We start from the raw sequence: 22340 nt of genomic DNA, 5'->3' as shown, positions 1-22340 counted from the left end.
ATTCTTTGCTAAAGAGAAATGATCACTATGAGTCAGACTCAATAGAATTGGATCCATTCCAAATAGCGAGAATTAGGATTCTTGATCCCTCTCAATCTCTCTTTCAATTCGAGGATCCAGAGAGGTGTTTTCATAGTCATCTCCGAATATTTGCCATCTCGGAATATTTTCGATTTCATTTTTCTATGATATGTCTTTCTATATGAAAATTGGTTATTTACGATGTACGATGATCCCTGTTAAGCATCCATGGCTGAATGGTTAAAGCGCCCAACTCATAATTGGTAAATTTGCGGGTTCAATTCCTGCTGGATGCACACGAACGGGAACATTCCATAAGTCTATTGGAACTGGCTCTCTATCCATGGAATCTCATCCATCATCCATACATAACGAATTGGTATGGTATATTCATACCATAACATAAGAACAATAAGAACTCGAATTCTTATCGATACTGGAACTCAGAGCATAGGAGGGAAAGTCGATTTATGGATGGAATCAAATACGCAGTATTTACAGAAAAAAGTCTTCGTTTATTGGGAAAGAATCAATATACTTTTAATGTCGAATCGGGATTCACTAAGACAGAAATAAAGCATTGGGTCGAACTCTTCTTTGGTGTTAAGGTGGTAGCTGTGAATAGCCATCGACTACCTGGAAAAGGTAGAAGAATAGGACCTATTCTGGGCCATACAATGCATTACAGACGTATGATCATTACCCTTCAACCGGGTTATTCTATTCCACTTCTAGATAGAGAAAAAAACTAAAGGAGAATACTTAATAATACGGCGAAACATTTATACAAAACACCTATCCCGAGCACACGCAAGGGAACCGTAGACAGGCAAGTGAAATCCAATCCACGAAATAATTTGATCCATGGACGGCACCGTTGTGGTAAAGGTCGTAATTCCAGAGGAATCATTACCGCAAGGCATAGAGGGGGAGGTCATAAGCGCCTATACCGTAAAATAGATTTTCGACGGAATCAAAAAGACATATCTGGTAGAATCGTAACCATAGAATACGACCCTAATCGAAATGCATACATTTGTCTCATACACTATGGGGATGGTGAGAAGAGATATATTTTACATCCCAGAGGGGCTATAATTGGAGATACTATTGTTTCTGGTACAAAAGTTCCTATATCAATGGGAAATGCCCTACCTTTGAGTGCGGTTTGAACTATTGATTTACGTAATTGGAAGTAACCAATTAGGTTTACGACGAAACCTAGAAATCGATCACTGATCCAATTTGACTACCTCTACGGGATAGACCTCAACAGAAAACTGTTGAGTAACGGCAGCAAGTGATTGAGTTCAGTAGTTCCTCATAGAAAATTATTGGCTCTAGAGATATGGTAATATGGAGAAGACAAAATTGTTTGAAGCACGCACAGAACCGGAAGCGCCCCTTGTTTCAAAGAGAGGAGGACGGGTTATTCACATTTAATTTGATGGTCAGAGGCAAATTGAAAGCTAAGCAGTGGTAATTAAGACCCCCGGGGGAAAATAGGGATGTCTCCTACGTTACCCATAATATGTGGAAGTATCGACGTAATTTCATAGAGTCATTCGATCTGAATGCTACATGAAGAACATAAGCCAGATGACGGAACGCAGAGACCTAGGATGTAGAAGATCATAACATGAGCGATTCGGCAGATTTGGATTCCTTTCCTATATATCCACTCATGTGGTACTTCATCATATGATTCATATAAGATCCATCTGTCTAGAGATCGTCATATACATCTAGAAAGCCGTATGCTTTGGAAGAAGCTTGTACAGTTTGGGAAGGGGTTTTTTGAGAGAAAAGAAGAATCTACTTCAACCGATATGCCCTTAGGCACGGCCATGCATAACATAGAAATCACACGTGGAAGGGGTGGGCAATTAGCTAGAGCAGCAGGTGCTGTAGCGAAACTCATTGCAAAAGAGGGTAAATCGGCCACTTTAAGATTACCATCTGGGGAGGTCCGTTTAGTATCCCAAAACTGCTTAGCAACAGTCGGACAAGTGGGTAATGTTGGGGTGAACCAAAAAAGTTTGGGTAGAGCCGGATCTAAGTGTTGGCTAGGTAAACGCCCCGTAGTAAGAGGGGTAGTTATGAACCCTGTGGACCACCCCCATGGGGGCGGTGAAGGGAAAGCTCCCATTGGTAGAAAAAAACCCACAACCCCTTGGGGTTATCCTGCGCTTGGAAGAAGAACTAGGAAAAGGAAAAAATATAGCGATAGTTTTATTCTTCGTCGCCGTAAGTAAATACGTAACTAGGAATATGGAAAATTGCATTTTTGGAATTTGCAATAATGCGATGGGCGAACGACGGGAATTGAACCCGCGCATGGTGGATTCACAATCCACTGCCTTGATCCACTTGGCTACATCCGCCCCTTATCCAGCTAAAGGATTTTTTTCTTTTTTCCATTGATCATTATTCTATTTATTCTGACCTCCGTACTTCGATCGAGATATTGGACATAGAATGCCACTCTTTAAAAAGGAAAAAAGGAGTAATCAGCTGTGACACGAAAAAAAACGAATCCTTTTGTAGCTCATCATTTATTGGCAAAGATAGAAAAGGTCAATATGAAGGAGGAGAAAGAAACAATAGTAACGTGGTCCCGGGCATCTAGCATTCTACCCACAATGGTTGGCCATACAATCGCGATTCATAATGGAAAGGAACATATACCTATTTACATAACAAATCCTATGGTAGGTCGCAAATTGGGGGAATTCGTGCCTACTCGGCATTTCACGAGTTATGAAAATGCAAGAAAGGATACTAAATCTCGTCGTTAACTGAATTCTGAATAGAAAGATTAAGAAGAAAAAAAGATTCAAAATAAAGTAAAGGTAGGCGGGGAATAACCTTATTTATGACAAGTTTCAAACTAGTAAAGTATATCCCTAGGATAAAGAAGAAGAAAAGTGGGCTAAGGAAACTCGCAAGGAAAGTTCCAACCGATCGTCTACTTAAGTTCGAGAGAGTTTTCAAAGCACAAAAACGTATCCCTATGTCTGTTTTCAAAGCACAAAGAGTTCTTGACGAGATTCGCTGGCGTTACTACGAGGAAACTGTTATGATACTGAACCTCATGCCCTATCGAGCATCTTATCCCATCTTAAAGTTGGTTTATTCGGCAGCCGCAAATGCTACTCATTATAGGGATTTCGACAAAGCGAATTTATTTATTACTAAAGCCGAAGTCAGTAGGAGTACTATTATGAAGAAATTCAGACCTCGAGCTCGAGGACGTAGTTTCCCCATAAAAAAAAGCATGTGTCATATAACAATTGTACTAAATATAGTAAAGAAATCTAAATAACCTTTAGATCCATCTAAGATTTCGATTCCCAGTAAAAAAAATATAGAATAGAAAAATATGGGACAAAAAATAAATCCACTCGGTTTCAGACTTGGTACAACCCAAAAACACCATTCCTTTTGGTTCGCACAACCAAAAAATTATTCTGAAGGTCTACAGGAAGATAAAAAAATAAGGGATTGTATCAAGAACTATATACAAAAGAATAGGAAAAAGGGCTCGAATAGAAAAATAGAATCAGACTCAAGTTCCGAAGTAATTACACATAATAGAAAAATGGACTCAGGTTCAAGTTCCGAAGTAATTACACATATAGAAATCCAAAAAGAAATCGATACGATCCACGTCATAATCCATATTGGATTCCCAAATTTATTAAAGAAAAAAGGAGCAATCGAAGAATTAGAGAAAGATCTACAAAAGGAAATTAACTCTGTAAACCAGAGATTTAATATTTCTATCGAAAAAGTTAAAGAACCTTATAGACAGCCTAACATTCTTGCAGAATATATAGCTTTCCAATTAAAAAATAGAGTTTCATTCCGAAAGGCAATGAAAAAAGCCATTGAATTAACTAAAAAAGCAGATATAAGGGGAGTAAAAGTAAAAATTGCGGGTCGTCTCGGAGGAAAAGAAATTGCACGCGCCGAATCTATTAAAAAGGGTAGACTTCCCCTCCAAACAATTCGCGCTAAAATTGATTATTGCTGCTATCCAATTCGGACTATCTATGGAGTATTAGGTGTAAAAATTTGGATATTCGTAGACGAAGAATAAGTAATCTTGTCTTCGGATTCTGTCCATTGATAGAATAAAAAATGACAAGAGACTTTTTTCCTGAAATCCCTGCAAAAGAAGAAATTATACCTCTTTCTATAAGATTTAATGAAAATTGATAAATCATTTAATATAATTGCTATGCTTAGTGTGTGACTCGTTATTTTTTTCTTTTTTTTAAGAAAAAAACTTAGTAATTATAGAAAATTAACTAATAACCAACCTATTGCTTCGTATTGTCGAGATCCTAACTAAGAAACAGTCACTATATGAATAAATACCTCTATCATAACATAAATGAGTAGATGTGTCATATAGTTGTAGCAACTGCAATTTTTTCTCTAAAAAAGAAAAGGGATTCTAGGTTGTGAAGCAAAACTAAAGGGATGTGGATAAAGGGAGGGATGATAGAAAGAAGGAAGAGGAAATAAATAAGATATAGGATTCCACTATGTATGGTCTATGAATTACATCATAAAAGGCAATGTGATAAAGCATCAATATAATAAAAATAATAGAGAATTAAAAATTGTAACTTGAAACAAGAACTACAAATTTAAAGCAATAATAAAGAGCCGCCCGGGTTAATAAAACTGAGAAAATTAACTCGGAAAGAAATTTTTTGGAAGCTCCGTTGCGGGATTCAGACCTAACCATTCAAGGAGAAGCAGTGGGAACGACAGAACCTATGATTCCATAGGATTTTATTGAAAAGAATCCTAACACTTCATTGGGTGGGATGGCGGAACAAACCAAAAAAATTGTCTTATTTGGTAAGTTTATAAATTAACAAATAAGACAGGAAAGAGTAAATATTCGCCCGCGAAATTCTTATTGAATTAGAATACTTTACCGCGATTCAATAAGAGTAAAAATAAGGATTTTTTTAAGAAGGATTACATTATCTATAAATATAGAATTTAGATAAATATACACACACATCTGGATATATTCTAGATCTTCTTTTTTGACTATATATTATATTTTTCTGTTTTAACAAATTCAATATAAAAAAAACCGAACTTTTTCTATTATCTATTAATGTGTATCTATCCGTACCGTAATATTTTGGAATATTATGAATTAGAGAAATTTACATGCTTTCTGATTCCATTCGCGAGGAGCTGGATGAGAAGAAACTCTCATGTCCAGTTTTGCAGTAGAGATGGAACTAAGAAAGAGAACCATCGACTATAACCCCAAAAGAACCAGATTTCGCAAACAACATAGAGGAAGAATGAAAGGAAAATCCTGCCGAGGCAATCGTATTTGTTTTGGTAGATATGCTCTTCAAGCACTTGAACCCGCTTGGATCACGGCGAGACAGATAGAAGCAGGACGAAGAGCAATAACACGATATGCACGTCGTGGTGGAAAAATATGGGTACGTATATTTCCCGACAAACCGGTTACACTAAGACCCACGGAAACACGTATGGGCTCGGGAAAGGGGTCCCCCGAATATTGGGTATCCGTTGTTAAACCTGGTCGTATACTTTATGAAATGGGGGGAGTATCTGAAACTGTAGCTAGAGCAGCTATCTCCATAGCTGCCAGTAAAATGCCCATACGAAGTCAATTTATTCGATTAGAGATATAGAACCCTAAAAGGGGTATGGAAGATAAAAAAAAATGCTCGGTTTTTCTTTCTGGAAAGACAATATTTCTTTCATCCTTTTGCATTGAAATAACAAATTGAAATCAAAATAATATGATTCAACCTCAGACCCTTTTAAATGTAGCAGATAATAGTGGAGCTCGAAAATTGATGTGTATTCGAGTCATAGGAGCTGCTGGTAATCAGCGATATGCTCGTATTGGTGATGTTATTGTTGCTGTAATCAAAGACGCATTGCCCCAAATGCCTCTAGAAAGATCCGAAGTAATTCGAGCTGTAATTGTACGTACATGTAAAGAGTTCAAATGCGAAGACGGTATAATAATCCGCTATGATGACAATGCTGCGGTTATAATTGATCAAAAAGGCAATCCAAAAGGAACTCGAGTTTTTGGCGCGATTGCCGAGGAATTGAGAGAATTGAATTTTACCAAAATAGTTTCATTAGCTCCTGAAGTATTATAAATACTAGTAGGCGAAATTGAGACCAAAGAATTAATTTAGTAGATTGTGTTTTACGTATATGTTTTAAAATCCAAAATGAAAAAAAAAAAAAGAAAACATGTTGATTATAGAAAAATTAGGAGGAACCTAGAATTAGAGTCTTATGGGCAAGGACACTATTGCTGATTTACTAACCTCTATAAGAAATGCGGACATGAATAAAAAAGGAACAGTTCGAGTAGTATCTACAAATATTACCGAAAACATTGTTAAAATACTTCTACGAGAGGGTTTTATTGAAAGTGTTCGGAAACATCAGGAACGTAACAGATATTTCTTGGTTTCAACTTTGCGACATCAAAAGAGAAAGACTATAAAAGGAATATATAGAACAAGAACCTTTTTAAAGCGTATCAGCCGACCCGGCTTACGAATTTATACCAACTATCAAGGAATTCCTAAAGTTTTGGGTGGAATGGGAATTGCTATTCTTTCTACTTCTCGAGGAATAATGACAGATCGAGAAGCTCGACTAAACAGAATTGGGGGAGAAGTCTTATGTTATATATGGTAATCGCCCCGCCTATAGTGCTCGAATTCTATCTCGCCCTTCCTATTTTTAAAATAAAAATAGAAAAATAGGAGAAAAAAAATATGACAGAAAAAAAAAATAGGAGAGAAAAAAAAAACCCGAGAGAAGCAAAAGTAACTTTCGAAGGTTTAGTTACGGAAGCCCTACCCAATGGAATGTTCCGCGTTCGGCTAGAGAATGACACCATCATCCTAGGCTATATTTCAGGAAAGATACGGTCTAGTTCTATACGAATACTGATGGGGGATAGGGTCAAAATTGAAGTAAGTCGTTATGATTCAAGCAAGGGACGTATAATTTATAGACTTCCCCATAAGGATTCGAAGCGTATCGAAGACTCGAAGGATAGCGAAGATTTGAAGGATAGCGAAGATTTGAAGGATACCAAAGATTCAAAGGATTAGGTTTTTCTTTTTTTTTCTAGGGTAATAAATTCTAAGTTCTAAAATTCAAGCGAAGAGACTTATTTTTTCCAAAAGATTAGATTCATAGTTTAAAAAAGGATACGGAAATATGAAAATAAGAGCTTCCGTTCGTAAAATTTGTACAAAATGTCGACTGATTCGTAGGCGTGGACGAATTAGAGTCATTTGCTCTAATCCGAAGCATAAACAAAGACAGGGGTAATCTTTCGAAAAAGAACTTTACTTTCTAAAAAGTAAAAAAAAGTACCCGCGGAAATGTTCCAATTCCAAATAAAATAATTTCATTTAAAATAATTAAAGTAAAGGGTTTATTTTACCCTGAAACGGATATCTTTGTATCTTTTTTTCTTTTTTTTATTTCTAACTCATATTTATGAGATAATAAAATATGGCAAAAGCTATACCAAAAATTGGTTCACGTAAGAAAGTGCGTATTGGTTTACGTAGGAATGCACGTTTTAGTTTACGGAAGAGTGCACGTAGAATAACAAAAGGGGTTATTCATGTTCAAGCTAGTTTCAACAATACCATTATAACTGTTACAGACCCACAAGGTCGGGTGGTTTTTTGGTCCTCGGCCGGTACTTGTGGATTCAAAAGCTCAAGAAAAGCATCACCCTATGCTGGTCAAAGAACAGCAGTAGATGCTATTCGTACAGTAGGTTTGCAACGAGCAGAAGTTATGGTAAAGGGCGCTGGTAGTGGAAGAGATGCCGCATTACGAGCCATTGCTAAAAGTGGTGTGCGATTAAGTTGTATACGCGATGTAACACCTATGCCGCATAATGGATGTCGACCGCCTAAAAAAAGACGTCTGTAAAAGAATTAACCCGCTTTCAACTTTCATTTCAAGAGAAATAAACGATTCAATGATAAAATAATAATACTAGTCTATTATGGTTCGAGAGGAGGTAGCAGGATCCACTCAAACACTACAGTGGAAGTGTGTTGAATCAAGAGTAGATAGTAAGCGCCTTTATTATGGTCGTTTCATTCTGTCCCCGCTTAGAAAAGGTCAAGCGGACACCGTCGGTATTGCCTTGCGAAGAGCTTTACTTGGAGAAATAGAAGGAACATGTATCACACGTGCAAAATTTGGGAGCGTGCCGCACGAGTATTCTACAATAGCAGGTATTGAAGAATCCGTACAAGAAATTTTACTAAATTTGAAAGAAATTGTATTGAGAAGTTAATCTCTATGGAGTTAGAGACGCATCCATTTGCGTCAAAGGTCCTAGATACATAACTGCTCAAGATATCATCTTACCGCCTTCCGTAGAAATCGTTGATACGGCACAACCTATAGCTAACTTGACAGAGCCCATTGATTTCTGTATTGATTTACAGATCAAGAGAGATCGTGGATATCAGACAGAACTCAGAAAGAACTATCAAGATGGAAGTTATCCTATAGATGCTGTATCCATGCCTGTTCGAAATGTGAATTATAGTATTTTTTCTTGTGGGAATGGAAATGAAAAACACGAGATACTTTTTCTAGAAATATGGACTAATGGAAGTTTAACCCCTAAGGAAGCACTTTATGAGGCTTCTCGTAATTTGATTGATTTATTTCTTCCTTTTCTACACGCGGAGGAAGAGGGCGCTAGTTTCGAAGAAAATAAAAACAGGTTTACTCCACCCCTTTTTACTTTTCAAAAAAGATTAACTAATCTAAAGAAAAACAAAAAAGGAATTCCATTGAATTGTATTTTTATTGATCAATTAGAATTGACTTCTAGAACGTATAATTGTCTAAAAAGGGCCAATATACATACACTATTGGACCTTTTGAGTAAGACTGAAGAAGATCTTCTGAGAATTGACAGTTTTCGTATGGAAGATAGAAAACATATATGGGACACTCTAGAGAAGCATCTCCCAATTGATTTACTTAAGAATAAACTCTCGTTTTAAATCCATTGCAATTTTTTTTCTTCTTCTTTTTCGAGTTAGAATAAAAAGAAAACAATTTAGCATCTTTGGTACAATCTATATTTTCGCGAAATGGATCATAATAAAATGGATTTTAGGTATCTAGGGAAGATTCACTTGGAAGTAACTATTTCCTAGATACCTATGGTACTTCACGGTTGAATGAATCAAAAAATATCTAAAAAAGACCTAAAGTTAATGATTTATCAATGGGTAATGTTGCTCCAATACCTAACCAAAGAGCTACTACAGTACCGATTAAAAAAACGGTCGTAGCTACTGGGCGGCGAAATGGATTTTGGAATTTATTGACATTCTCTAGAAAAGGTACTGTCAATAAGCCTGTTGGCACAGAAACCATTAAAAGAACGCCCAATAACTTATTGGGTACCGTACGGAGTATTTGAAACACGGGAAAGAAGTACCACTCGGGTAATATTTCCAGAGGAGTTGCAAACGGATCTGCCGGTTCACCAATCATTGATGGCTCGAGAACCGCTAAACCTACATTACATGCAATAGTACCTAGAATTACTACTGGAAAAATATATAAAAGATCGTTGGGCCATGCGGGTTCCCCGTAATAATTATGTCCCATCCCTTTAGCTAATTTAGCTCTTAATACAGGATCATTTAAGTCTGGTTTCTTTGTTATTGGGATAGGTGAACTCTTTAGGATCCATCCCCCAAAGGAACCGGACATGAGAATTTATCATCATCCGGCTCGAGCAAGAGTGAAAGAAATAAGACCGCGGAAGATCCTTAATAGAATTAAGGTTTATAATGACTCAATGACTCTAGGCAAGAAAAGCTTTATCAGATTCTCTTTTCCGAAGTTGCACCTACAACTACTCATTGAAAATAATCCTATTCTTATGGGTAAATGCTCAATATCCAAGTGGGCTTACAAATTTGATCATGATCAATTGCTTTGTGGATTGTCTCATGTCTCTTGATTAGTTGGTATTTATCCCCTCAATATCGCAAGTTTCTTACCTCCAAACAAAATATTTACTTGTTACTAATAAAAAATCAAAAAGTTTAGCCTACATTCTTCCTTAGATCCCTTCTTTTACTCCGATAGTATTGCGGATCACAATCGATGCAAAGAAAATGAATGCATTTCCATACTATAATAAAAAGGTAAGTGTAATAAATAGAGAACTGGATCATGTCACATGACTTATTCCATTTCTACTCTATGGGATCTTACGGAGCCTGTTCATGGATGACATGGTTGCGGTATGATCATAGAAGATATTCTCCTCAAGTGAACCAGCCTATCCTTCCTAGGTAGGGGACTTACATGTTGATTGGATGCGGAGACACCTTTGGTTGTGAATTCTAATGTGGCAGATCCAATTCTTTATCTGCATGGCCAAATCAATAATTCAAGTCACACACTCCCATAATCCGCCTTTTTTCTTTCGTAAAATTAACTTCAACTATTTGTATTGTATAAAAATACTTTGGAGTTGAAGAGAAGTATCCAAATGACATGTGTTATTTTACAATAACCCATGCTTGTAGCAATGAAATACCAAAACCTACCCGATATGATATATGATAATTATAATTCTCTATGATATGCCTTCCCTATAAAGGACCCGAAATACCTTGCTTACGTATCATTGGAAAGTGCATTAACATAAATACGGCAGTAAGCAGAGGCAGTACAAAGGTATGTAAACTATAAAAACGAGTCAAAGTGGATTGGCCCACACTAGCACTTCCGCGTAATAACTCCACTAAAGGCGATCCTATTACCGGAATGGCGTCAGGTACACCTGTCACAATTTTGACTGCCCAATAGCCAATTTGATCCCAAGGCAAAGAATAACCAGTTACACCAAATGATGCAGTCAAAACAGCCAAAACCACACCTGTGACCCAAGTTAATTCGCGGGGTTTTTTAAATCCCCCTGTGAGATACACACGAAATACATGCAGGATCATCATTAAAACCATCATACTTGCTGACCATCGATGAACTGATCGGATTAACCAACCAAAGTTGGCCTCGGTCATTATGTATTGAACCGAGGAAAAAGCCTCTGTAACGGTTGGTCGGTAGTAAAAAGTCATAGCAAAACCGGTAGCGACTTGTACTAGAAAACAAGTAAGTGTAATTCCCCCTAAACAATAAAATATGTTGACATGGGGAGGAACATATTTACTAGTTATATCATCTGCAATTGCCTGAATCTCAAGACGTTCCTCAAACCAATCATATACTTTATTGAGATAGGTAACTAACCCGAGTCCCCCTCTAAGAGCCGTATATGAAAATTTCATCTCGTACGGCTCAAGCAGAAACACAAAAATTTTCAACGAATATTAGAAAAAAGGTTCAAAACTTCATCAGCCACTGAATTGGGTCGATTTGCCTTGAAGATATCAAATAAGAAAAATCCGGAATATCTTCTTTGTGATGATAATGCCAAAAAATCTCAAGTTGGCGCGTCTTTCTTTCTTCCTTTCCCTTATGTTGGTCATTAGAGGCTTCTTGACTTTTCTCTTCCCTATAAAGGATTTGTTTTTTTATGCGTAATATAGAAATTATCTTGTTGAGATCCTATGAATCAGTTCAATTAAAACCTTAGATTCATACTAGAGCCACGATGATTTAGTCTCAAGCTAAACAAAAGGCAAGGGTTCTTCGAATAAGAACCGCTTGATAATCATTTATTGAATCAGTGTAATGACTCGACAAAATCGAGAGAAAAAAAGTTGTCTTTTGGGCAAACAAAATTGGAAGGAAGAAAATTTCTTTTTTATTTTTATTTAAGAACTACTTGAATTTTTCAGTCTGGTTGCGAGGTCTTAATAGTGAGTATGAATCATAGTTCCATTTTTTTTTGATCCACTCTATCTATTTCGTGTTCCAGATAACTAGAATAAATAATATCTGACGAATTAGAATCATCTTGATAGAGATAACAGGCCCTTTCTATGTATTATCAATAGGATCAATTCTAACAAGTCACACACTCATATTCCAGAGATACCGAAACAAAAAAATTCCGCGGTCGAACTACCATAATATCTAGAAATGTAGATCTTAAACTAGAAAGGCTTTTTTGGATGGAAAAACTCTGACTTCCTAGTTTTAGTTAGTAGAAACCTAATTGGTTAAAATTCCGTCCAGTAAAACGGAAGAATTATAAATTTCTAAAATGATAGATAGGAATATAGCGAATAAAGCCATTGCGATCCCCATAAAAGGAGTAGTCCCCCAACCCGGGGCGACTTTCCCATATTCCGAATTCAAGGGTTTCAGTAAACTACCTGCACCAGTTCGTTTTGGCCTAGGTTTAGAACTATCTTCAACGGTTTGTGTAGCCATAAATTCTATTTAATCATTGGTGTTGACTTTGTATACTATTCCGTTGTAGTTGTAAATACACGATCTTTTCGTAGATCCATTGTAATCTTGAAATTCTATAAAAATGGAAACAGCAACTTTAGTCGCCATCTCCATATCTGGTTTACTTGTAAGCTTTACTGGGTATGCCTTATATACCGCGTTTGGGCAACCCTCTCAACAATTAAGAGATCCATTCGAAGAACACGGAGACTAATTTAAGTAAGAAGTCTCCCAGATAGGGGGACTTCTTACTTAAATGAAATTATTTTATTCTTTTAGTTGGAGTTGGTGGAACCTTAGGTGGTTCTCGGAAGAAGATAGCGAAAAAAATTATCCCTAAAGTCGAAACTAAAAGGAACGTATAAACCAATGCTTCCATAGATTCGATCCTGGTTTATTTACAATTATAACTTCCACACCTATTCATTTGTCATTTGGGATAATTTCCCATATAAAGAAAGAAAAAGAGTCAAAGAAAGGATGGGAGATGTTTCCCATGTCAAATCAAAAAAGAGAGGTGAAAGATACTATAACAATGTGTATCAAACTGCCTGTTTCCTTGTAGTTGGATCTCCCACTTTTTGGAATGTTCCAAATTCCACTTGAGCATCCAAATCTGGATCAATACCAGCAAAAACATCTCGGAACAATGTTCTAGCGCCATGCCAAATGTGTCCGAAAAAGAAGAGCAAAGCAAAGGTAGCATGACCAAAAGTGAACCAACCCCTTGGACTGCTGCGAAAAACACCATCAGATTTCAAAGTAGCCCGGTCTAATTCAAAAATTTCCCCTAATTGAGAACGCCTCGCATATTTTTTTACAGTAGCAGGATCAGAATAACTTACTCCATTAAGTTCGCCACCATAGAACTCCACCGTTACACCTACTTGTTCAACACTATATTTGGATTCTGCTCTTCTAAAAGGAACGTCTGCTCTAACAATTCCCTCCTCATCTACCAAAACAACCGGAAATGTTTCAAAAAAAGTAGGCATACGGCGTACAAAAAGCTCACGTCCTTCTTTATCTCTAAAGACGGGATGTCCTAACCATCCAACAGCTATTCCATCCCCATTGTCCATTGAGCCTGCTCTGAATAATCCCCCTTTTGCCGGATTATTACCAATATAATCATAAAAGGCTAATTTTTCGGGAATTTTAGACCAAGCTTCTGATAAACTAAGATTTTCGGCTAAACCATTGCTAACTCTTCGATATATTTCTTGCTGAAAGTATCCCTGATCCCACTGATAACGAGTAGGCCCAAATAATTCGATTGGGGTCGTTGCTGACCCATACCACATAGTTCCAGCAACTACGAAAGCTGCAAAAAAAACAGCAGCGATACTACTGGAAAGTACAGTTTCAATATTGCCCATACGTAATCCTTTATATAGACGTTGAGGCGGACGGACACTAAGATGGAATAAGCCCGCTAATATACCCAATGTACCCGCAGCAATATGATGAGAAGCTATTCCCCCCGGAACAAAAGGATCAAAACCTTCTGCACCCCACGCTGGATTTACAGCTTGTACTTTTCCAGTTAGTCCATAAGGATCGGATACCCATATCCCAGGACCATACAAACCCGTTACATGAAATGCCCCAAAGCCAAAGCAAGCCACCCCTGCAAGAAATAAATGAATTCCAAAGATCTTGGGCAAATCCAAAGAGGGTTTTCCCGTCCGCTCATCAGAGAATATTTCTAGGTCCCAATATACCCAATGCCAGATCGCTGCCAAGAAACACAAGCCAGAAAACACAATATGCGTACCTGCCACACCTTCATAACTCCAAATACCCGGATTTGTTACAGTTCCTCCTGAAATACTCCAACCACCCCACGAATCCGTTATTCCTAAACGAGTCATGAAGGGAATTACGAACATACCTTGTCTCCACATTGGATCCAGAACAGGATCAGAGGGATCAAAAACTGCTAATTCGTATAAAGCCATTGAGCCAGCCCAACCAGAAACTAGAGCTGTGTGCATTATATGCACCGCAAGCAATCGACCCGGATCATTCAATACGACAGTATGAACACGATACCAAGGCAAACCCATGGAAATACCCCTTTAGCAAAGAAAAATAGACACGATGTCGCTTTATTTTATCGCATTGAAAAAGACTATCCATATCCTATGTACCTAACCCTTCTAGGGGATTCTGTGTCAGAAAGCGCGAATATTTATTTCATTCCATTAAAAATAAGAAGCCAATTCTGTTCATAAGAAGAAAGAGAAGCAGATCTATTCTATACTCGATAAGTGCCAATATGCAATGGGTAACTTGGCCAATTTGGAAAAAACGAAGAATAGATCGCTACCCCTCTTTGTTTAGCATTCAAATCACCCATTCCCTTTTCTTTATTCAATCTGTCTTACATTCCTTATATGTATAACCTTTCAATCTACGTATTAATAGAATCTATAATATTCATATAGAATAAGAATAAAAATTAAGACAATAAACTGCGGATTCTTTCTTTCTGTTCCATTCTTACGTTTCCATATTAAAGTGTGGTTTTCTTACTTAAATTTAATAATATTAATCTAATATGCCCATTGGTGTTCCAAAAGTACCTTACCGGATTCCTGGAGATGAAGAAGCGACTTGGGTTGACTTATACAATGTTATGTATCGAGAAAGGACACTTTTTTTAGGTCAAGAGATTCGTTGCGAGATCACGAATCATATTACAGGTCTCATGGTATATCTGAGTATAGAAGATGGAATTAGTGATATTTTTTTGTTTATAAACTCCCCAGGCGGGTGGCTAATCTCAGGAATGGCTATTTTTGATACGATGCAAACGGTGACACCAGATATATATACAATATGCCTCGGAATAGCCGCCTCCATGGCGTCCTTCATTCTGCTTGGAGGAGAACCCACCAAGCGTATAGCATTCCCTCACGCGAGGATTATGCTTCACCAACCTGCTAGTGCTTATTATCGGGCAAGGACACCAGAATTTTTACTAGAAGTAGAAGAGTTACACAAAGTTCGCGAAATGATCACAAGGGTTTATGCAGTAAGAACAGGCAAGCCTTTTTGGGTTGTATCCGAAGACATGGAAAGGGATGTTTTTATGTCAGCAGACGAAGCCAAAGCTTATGGACTTGTCGATATTGTAGGGGATGAAATGATTGACAAGCACTGCGATACTGATCCAGTGTGGTTTCCAGAAATGTTTAAGGATTGGTAGTGTCCGGATTTCTTGTAAAGTTATTTCACAGCTAAATTCGTGTTTTCCTCGATTTAATAGAAAATAGAAAGACTTCATGATGAGCAATCATCAGGTTAAGATGGATCTAAACCAATCCATTTTTTTCTATATACATACAACATGCCGACGGTTAAACAACTTATTAGAAACGCAAGACAGCCAATACGAAATGCTCGAAAAACGGCCGCGCTTAAAGGATGCCCTCAGCGTCGAGGAACATGTGCTAGGGTGTATGTGCGACTCGTTCAGATCATGACTTCAAACAAATATAAAAAAAATTGAAGTATCCATGATTAGTACCAATGAATAGGATATAGCTTCTCTATCCTAGATTTCTATGGTATATGGAATTTATGGTTTCCTTTGGTGCAAATCCAATTATCTAAATTGGAAATAAGAAGCAATTCTCCCATTGGTAGCAAATGGTTATCCATTAAGCGGAGGAAATAGTAATAAAAAGAAAAAGGCTTATGCTCCTTTATCTTAAAAGAACGGACTAACAGGGTCAGCTACTTAGCCAACTTTCATAATTAAATACCGTCACTGTATGGATAACTCTTATTGTGAAAAGAGCTATTTACTCTATAATGGATAGGTAGAGCCAAAGAATGTGGACTATACAAGTTCGCAATACCTTTTGATGAAAGAAAGGGCTCCGGTGTATAGAGAGGGCCTCACCGTTTAAAAGGGAACCATAGAAACGATGGAACCCACTATTTTTTTTAGTATTATTAGAATGAATTTGTTATTTCGTATAGAAATAACTGAACGGAGTGGAATAAAAAATCGTGGTTGGGAAGGTTACTATAGCAAAAGCCATTGGAATTAATATTTTATATATCGGAATAATTAGTTTTGTTATTAATGAGAAAAAGGGTGGCTAAAAGAAGAGAAATCATTAGTTATTCATTAAGGTTAATTTGATTCAATGACCAGAGTTCCGCGAGGATATATAGCCCGGAGACGACGAACAAAAATGCGTTCATTTGCCTCAAACTTTAGAGGGGCTCATTTAAGACTTAATCGAATGATTACCCAACAGGTAAAAAGAGCTTTTGTTTCCTCTCATCGAGATAGAGGTAGGCAAAAGAGGGATTTTCGTCGTTTGTGGATCACTCGGATAAACGCAGCAACGCGGGTATATAAAGTATTCGATAGTTATAGTAAATTAATACACAACCTGTACAAGAAGAAATTGATTCTTAATCGTAAAATGCTTGCACAAGTAGCTGTATCAAATCCAAATAATCTTTACACGATTTCCAATAAAATAAAGATCATCAATTAAAGGTATAAATAAAGTAATATACTGGAATAATAAAAGATGAATTCCCGGAGAGGGAACTCCGGGAAGATACAATAAATTAAGATTAAGTGGTAGGAATCAACGAGCTGGATTACTTTCTTTATAATATATATAGGTCTGGCCCTTTCGAATTCGAATAAAACATCAACAATCGGAACTTAAGTTCCGGTTGTTGTTTCTTAAATTTTGGTTGTTGTTTCTTAAGTTTCGATTGGAATTGTACTTTTGCGTTAATTGAGGAATATGTCTATTTTTTCTGGGTCTAGAACCTGTAATTATTGAAATTGACTGGGCTTGAAATTGCTTTTCGTTCTCATAGTTACGAAACGGTAAGAAAGATAAAATACGAGCCTGTTTTATAGCAAGAGTAATTAATCGTTGTTGTTTCAAGGTTAATCTATTTATTCGTCTCGATAATATTTTTCCTTGTTCACTAATAAATCTATTAATTAAACTCATGTTTCTATAATCAATTCGATCTCCCGGGCCAATCCGGGGACGCCTACGAAAAGGTTGTTTAGATTTACGAAAAGGTTGCTTGAATTTACGAAAAGTTTGCTTGGATTTACGAAAGGGTTGCTTGGATTTATTAAAAGTTTGCTTGGATTTACTAAAGGGTTGCTTAGATTTAAGAAAAGGTTGTTTAGATGTATACATGATTTATTCCTTATTTAAAATTTGAAAATTTGAAAATTCACTTCTTTATTTTATTAATTTAGGATCCAGAAGAAGTAGTTTTTCTTTGATCCATATCTTATTTGATTCATATTATAGTATATGAATACCCTCTATACATATGAAATAATATCTACCGGAAATCAGATGAGTTGATTTGTATTTTGTATTCTATACTATGTTTTCTTTATATATTAAATATGAAGTTCTTACTCTTTCTGTTGTTTGGAAAGATCAAACACACGATGTTCCTATTTCTTTATTTCGTGATGAGTCGTATGCTTGCGACAATAACGACAAAATTTTTTGAATTCTAATTGTCCGGGTGTATTGTGGCGATTCTTTTGAGTACTATATCTAGAAATCCCCGTCGATTCCTCATTGGCACCTTTTCGAACACAACTGATGCATTCCAAAATAACTCTGATTCTAACATCTTTTCCCTTGGCCATGAACCTCCTTTTCTTTTTGGATTGACTTAACTTAATTCTTCTACTTATTCTTTTATTCTTCTATTTTGAATCCGAAGAAGAAGAATAAAATTCATTAGAATAATTTTTTTTTATTCTTTAATTAAGTAATAAAAAATAGAGAAATAATTAAAGAATACAATCCTTGTCGAATTAGCAAAGATTTTGGTTCGAAATCCTTTCATTTAATTAGCCAGCCCCGCCTTTTCTATGCTCTGATTTCTGAGGCCTTATTTAGCTTGGGTACCCCTTTAAATTGAATTTCTATTTTCAAAAATGGGGTTTACCAAATTTTTAATGACTCTGAGGTTCAACCCAATCCATCTTTTCTTTCTTTTTCCTTCCGATACTAAAAAAAGATTGAAAAGGATCAAATTTTGTCATATCACGAAGAAATCTATCCCTCCCATAGCAATAACTAGAATTAAAAAAAAGGGAATGACAAAGCATCTGGGAATAAACGATTAATTTCTATCAATAAACCTGCTAAAGCACCAAACCATAGAGTACTTAGCACGGGTGCTACAGAGAGATATGTTTTTATATCCCGCATTGAAAATCCTCCTTCCTTGTTGGAATACATATATGATCATAAACTCTTGCCCAAGATTGTTATGCTATATATAAAATGAACCATATCGACGAAATTTTCCTATCCCTAAAAAAGAAAAAGATGACCCCTTCTTCCTATATATTACCAAGGAAAAGTAATCCTTCTTTTATAGGCGAAATTATATTGGATTTTATATGTATATAATTCCTTAATTATATGAGACCAAAAAGAAGAAATGACACGAGGGTTCTATATATAGATAGAGAAAGAAAGAAGAAGAAAATTATGATGTGGAAAAGAAGACAGGAATTGTGTACAATGGCATTGTACAACAATTTAATTTGGAAAAGGGATGTAGCGCAGCTTGGTAGCGCGTTTGTTTTGGGTACAAAATGTCACAGGTTCAAATCCTGTCATCCCTACCTATTACTTCTTTCTTCTTTATAGGCAGTAGCGACGAGATCAATTAAAGTAAAGTGGGTATAACTTGAATTTGTGGAGACTATACGTACGTGAGATACATTAGGAATAGAAAAAGATTTTCTTTTTGAATGAATGAAAGCGCTCTTAGTTCAGTTCGGTAGAACGCGGGTCTCCAAAACCCGATGTCGTAGGTTCAAATCCTACAGAGCGTGATTCCATCTATTTTATGTCGAAGCAGAGTAAAATAACTTAACAAAATTGAATTGTAACTCCAATTTCAATTTGACCTCCTCTCTGGTCTGGAGGAGGTCAATCAAAAAAAAAAAATGACTCAATCAAAGATCCAACTGATCCCCACGCCTGTATTGCAAATACGCAGTCACGAATAATCCCGCTAAAGTAATAGGAATTAGGCCTAAGACGATTCCAAATAGAAAAACTTCAATCATTTCGATTTGTTCGATGGGGATAAAAAAAGAGGTACGATCTATCCCTAAATAGTACTCTAAATTATCCACGAATCTCAATGACCAAGAAAAGAATTCCTAATTAGTCTGGAAAAGAGTCGTAGAATGCCAGGAATCCCAAAGAAAGATTTTTCTTTTCTGAATTATAATTATTCAGTCAATTCAAATAAGGCGTATCTTGTTCAAGCCAATAAATAGAGCTGGGGTTATAGTTAAAGCAGCCAGTAGAAAACCAAAATAACTAGTTAAAGTAAGCATGAAAGAGTTAAATTCCATTTATTTTTTTTTACTACACTACATATGTTGGTAAAGCATTTACCTAAGTTATGGAAAATTCATAATTCATCAGTTATTTTAGATAATACTAAAAAACAAGATAGAGTAAGATACAGAAGTGTAAAAGAAAGTGGATTCATCAGATGATACATGAGTCCCTAATTCCGAATCAAGAGATTTGTTGTGGAATTTGTCAATTGAGTAAAGTAATAATATTAAGAACTAGATCATCTAACCCCATTGAATGAAAAAAAGAAATTCAATTTTCAGGGAAATTTTTGAATAAGAGATAAATAAACAATTGAATTTGAAAAAAAAAACTTCTTTCTATTTTGGATAATTTCTTTTTCAATAGGACCCTCTTTTTGGAGTGAACGATCGAATATTCCCCTATTCCTTCTTATTTTAACTGATTGTATTCCATATGGAATAAGAGGAGAACAAAAGCATTCCACGACCTGCCAAGGGGCTGTTAAAAAAAAAAAAAAAAGAAAGCTCTTCCTTGAATTTACTTTATTTTTATTCCTTTTTCGAACTCCAACCAAAGTAGATTCGAAGACGAGTCACTTCAATTATCCTTTTAAGTTCTATTCTATCTTCTGTCTTTCCCTATTTCATCTCGTAAAGTTCCGCGCTCGCAGTTTGGTCAAGAAAGTTAGACCTAATCCAACAAACAATACAAGGATGAATTACGAATTATGAAAGGATAGATTTCACATATACTTGTCCTTGTATTGTGTCAGTATGAGAATATCCTTCCTAAATTATTTATCCAAACCTATTGATCATTAACTTAGATTTTCCCAAGATTTTGGCTGCTATTCCGAATTACTCTATTATTCCGAAGCCAATGAAAAGTAAGTAGAACCTACAAAAATGGGGTTTTCTATTGATGCCTTGAATAACATATAGCTTACCTATAGACAAAAAAAAAATAAAAAAGTAATTATGTTTCGGAACCAGGCAAAACCAGATTGCTGTGCCATAGGAAGGATAGCTATACTAATTCGGTATACTCAAAATACACCTTTGGTACAAAATTGACAATCTCACAAGGATGAAATATCAGTAATTTTCTATTTACTGGTCGATCCCATCTTTTACGGAATCAATTCCTTTTTTGAATGTACAAAAATTTTGGGAGTTCAGCATGTCTGGAAGCACGGGAGAACGTTCTTTTGCTGATATTATTACCAGTATTCGATACTGGGTTATTCATAGCATTACTATACCTTCCCTATTCATTGCGGGTTGGTTATTTGTCAGTACGGGTTTAGCTTATGACGTGTTTGGAAGTCCTAGGCCAAACGAGTATTTCACGGAAAGCCGACAAGGAATTCCGTTAATAACCGACCGTTTTGATTCTTTAGAACAACTCGATGAATTTAGTAGATCCTTTTAGGAGGCCCTCAATGACCATAGATCGAACCTATCCTATTTTTACAGTGCGATGGCTGGCTATTCACGGACTAGCTGTACCTACTGTTTTTTTCTTGGGATCAATATCAGCAATGCAGTTCATCCAACGATAAAACAAATTCCAACTATAGAACTATGACACAATCAAACCCGAATGAACAAAATGTTGAATTGAATCGTACCAGTCTATACTGGGGTTTATTACTCATTTTTGTACTTGCTGTTTTATTTTCCAATTACTTCTTCAATTGAGAGAAAGAAAGAGACTAATAAGAATTCTCTTATCCCATTTGGAAGGATACCATCCTTATAACTACCCATGACTGTTTTTGTCTCTAGCATGACCAATTGATAAAATGTGGAGGAAAGTAGGGGAAATGGCCGATACTACTGGAAGAATTCCTCTTTGGCTGATAGGTACTGTAGCTGGTATTGCTGTGATTGGTTTAGTAGGTGTTTTCTTTTATGGTTCATATTCTGGATTGGGTTCATCTCTATAGTAATCGGAGGGACCAGATTGTAAACATGAAAAAGTAGGAGCTTAGCGGGTCCTTACCCCCCTTTATCTGATTAGAGCGGAAAGGACCCGCGGAATTTTTATTTTACTCTTATAACGCGAATTGAATCTATTCGATTCACTCTTATGAAGCAACAAGAAAAAGAGATCACTCGAGGATCCAATATCTTATTCCACGAAGGAAGTATCCTGAAAATCCTTGATTTAGTTTCGAGTAATAAACTAATAAAACCTTAATCAAAACTATTCAACTAGCCTAAAAATAAAAAAACCTTCAATGGAAGAGTTTACTTTTTTTTTGCAAAATTTCTGTAAATTTGAAGTTGAACTTAATTAAACAAGCCAAGCAATTTGCTCACAATCACAAGAAATTTTTCCCCCGCCATATTTTCTTCCCCTCTGTTTGTCCACTACCTCGGCTAAACCTAAGCAAAAGAAAAAGAGGTCCAAGAGACAGACCCGAATAAAGAAGAAATAGTAATCTTTGACGAATTA

General features: G+C 36.2%; 2 non-coding genes across 2 annotated transcripts; both read left to right on the top strand.

The window, feature by feature from the left end:
• The first annotated feature begins 19091 nt into the window (after positions 1 to 19091).
• On the top strand, positions 19092 to 19165 carry TRNAP-UGG (transfer RNA proline (anticodon UGG)). Its single transcript has one exon. It is a non-coding gene; the product is annotated as a tRNA-Pro (tRNA).
• A 139-nt stretch (positions 19166 to 19304) lies between these two features.
• On the top strand, positions 19305 to 19378 carry TRNAW-CCA (transfer RNA tryptophan (anticodon CCA)). Its single transcript has one exon. It is a non-coding gene; the product is annotated as a tRNA-Trp (tRNA).
• Positions 19379 to 22340: the final 2962 nt, after the last annotated feature.

This window comes from Triticum urartu, unplaced genomic scaffold (assembly GCF_056163025.1).
Source record: "Triticum urartu cultivar PI428250 unplaced genomic scaffold, HENAU_Tu73 scaffold2, whole genome shotgun sequence".
Lineage (NCBI taxonomy): Eukaryota > Viridiplantae > Streptophyta > Magnoliopsida > Poales > Poaceae > Triticum > Triticum urartu.
Note: the sequence above shows the minus strand (reverse complement) of the source record. Positions and strands in the feature narration are given on the sequence as shown.